The sequence below is a fragment of the Pteropus alecto genome, unplaced genomic scaffold (genome assembly GCF_000325575.1).
Source record: "Pteropus alecto unplaced genomic scaffold, ASM32557v1 scaffold359, whole genome shotgun sequence".
NCBI lineage: Eukaryota > Metazoa > Chordata > Mammalia > Chiroptera > Pteropodidae > Pteropus > Pteropus alecto.
Window position 1 is genome coordinate 2,501,820 of NW_006443119.1, and position 2,315 is coordinate 2,504,134.

The 2,315-nt window shown below is 49.7% G+C and overlaps 1 protein-coding gene across 1 annotated transcript in view; it reads right to left on the reverse strand.

Moving 5' to 3' along the window:
• The window catches only part of SOX13 (SRY-box 13), a 45,290-nt gene extending 45,141 nt beyond the window's left edge, over window positions 1–149 (reverse strand). Inside the window, exon 1 of the mRNA XM_025040504.1 lies at window positions 56–149. The gene's annotated coding sequence lies outside the window, so the exon portion shown is untranslated. The remainder of the gene's footprint in view (window positions 1–55) is intronic.
• Between the last annotated feature and the right edge of the window lie 2,166 nt (window positions 150–2,315).

The window sequence follows — 2,315 nt, forward strand, 5'->3', positions numbered from 1 at the left end:
CGCGGCCTCAGACCCGGCCCGCCGCTCCGGGGTGGGTGCCAGGACCCGCACTCACACACTTCAGTTCCAAGCCGGGACTGGGAGCCGGGCGCTCGCGGCTCGCGGCTGCGAGGCGACTCCACAGCCTCAGAGGAGAAAGAGGGAGGGAGACAGAGAGCCGGCAGCAGGAGGAGGAGGGAGGAAGGGTGGGGAGATGGAGGAGGAGGGAGGGACAGAGAGTTCCCTCCTCCTCCCTGCAGCCAGGTCCATCCTGCCACCAACAGCTGGAAACCTCTGGTGGAAAGGGAAGAGCTAAGGCTCCTGAGCGGCGGCGATGGATGGGTGTAGAGAGAATAGAAGAAAGACGTGGATTCTGCCACTCCCACTGCCCAGGTATGAGGGTCGCTACCTAAGCAGACCCAAAAAGTTATCCATCCAATTCCCAGCATCCTTACCCCTCCAGACAGAGAGCCTCGATTTAGGGTTTTTAGAACCCCTATTTCAGAACCTCTCTTAGGAACCTGATCCCACCGGCAGCTGGACAGTTTCCTGAAGTCTCAGACCCGTCCCTAGTTCTAACATTTTGCACTCGCAAACAAGTCCTTTATTTTTTTTTGCCTGACCTATTCTGCATGGGGAGGGGGGGCGGCGTCAATGTATTTATTAAATATCTACAATATGCCAGGTTCAGCTGGGTAAAGGAGACACCGAGATGCAGGAGAGAGTGCCCTGCCCTTTCAGGAGTCCCGCTTTGTGAAGGAGTCGGACGAGTGGACATACAATTACAGTGAATGCAGGAGTGCGAGGTTAGGCAAGCACATGGGACATGGGGCCCATCAAAGGACTAAAGTGGGGGTCCAGATCAGAGTCTTCTTGGGGAAAGTATCATGTGAAAGGGGTCTTTAAAAGACTCGTGGGAGGAGAGTAGGTTAAAGGAGTGGCAATCCTGGAATTGCGAGTAACAAGATGACCACAGTGTAGGTGGCCTGAGTCTCAGCAAGTGATGGTCAGCTAGGCATACAGACCTTCTAAGGGCATGCATGGGATTTTATCATTTCCTAGCGCCTTCCTAGTCGCATTTTAGGTCTCTGTGCAGATATCAACTAACTCTTCAGGAGCCTTTGTTAACAGACAAATCCAGGTCAGGTGCCTCATCTGTGTATGGGCTCCAGAAGTCCCCCAATCATAGATAGTATGAAAATCATTCATTTGCTTGTCTCCCCACCACTAGACTGTAAGCTCCACGAGGGCAGGAATGTGTCTTTCTGGCTCACTGTTAGATCCCTGTGCCCAGCCAGGGCTTGGCAAAGAGCAGGCCCTTGAAAAATACTTACTGATCAGTTGGTTGATTGAAGGGAACAGGGAGTCACTAAGAGATTCTAAATAGGGCCTCTGATTCCAGCTGGAGGCAGGAAGGCCAGGGACCAGACATTGGCAATAACCAGAGTAAAAGTGATACAGGCCTAAGCCAGGGGTGGGGAAGATGGAAAGGAGGAAACAGGTGGGGGTAAGGAGGTAGGAGAAGTCAACATCAACTCTTCACAGTCTGGCTTTTGGATGATTATGGATGAAGCCATTTCAGCAATTATTAGAGTATCCAGGTGCCACCAGCCACCATGGCTGTGTTTGCCATATATCTGGGTGTTTTTCTCTGGCTCCTGATCAAGATTCAAAGGCTACCTTCATTATGGGGCCTTCCATGTATCTGTCACATGGTTCCAATGTTCCAGTTAGCCACAGCAGATTGAGAGAAGAAGAACAGAGAGATAGGCAGTGGGCTCTCCTCTCTCAAACACCCCCATCCACCATATCTCACTTCACAGATGCCGACCTTTCCCAGTAGCTGCCACTAAATCGAGATATTTTTAAGTATCTTCCTACTATGTCTTACGAGTGGTACTATTTTCATATACAGTAATAAAGTAACTTATCCTAAATCTTTGAGGTTAGTTGGATCACTATCCCCATTTTAGAGGTGAGAAGAATTAAGCTCAAGGTCATAGCCAATAAGTGATGGAAGTTATCTGACTCTGAAGATTCTAGGTCTTTCTACACTATCATACCACTTCCCAGGAACACCCGTCAAATTTACACCATTTACCCCAGTCGACCCTCCACCCCTTGAAACGCTCACTTCACGACTCCACACTCTCCTGAATGTCTCCTGACCTCAGCGGTTGTCCTTTCTTGGCCTCCCTTATTTATATTCCTTCCTCCACCTTGTCTCCAGGTGGATGTTTCCTGTGGGCTCTCTCCTGCACCCATTTTCCTTTCTCTCTACCTTCTCTCCCTAGGTGAACTTTTATCCATTTCTATAGCTTTAAATAACAACTATA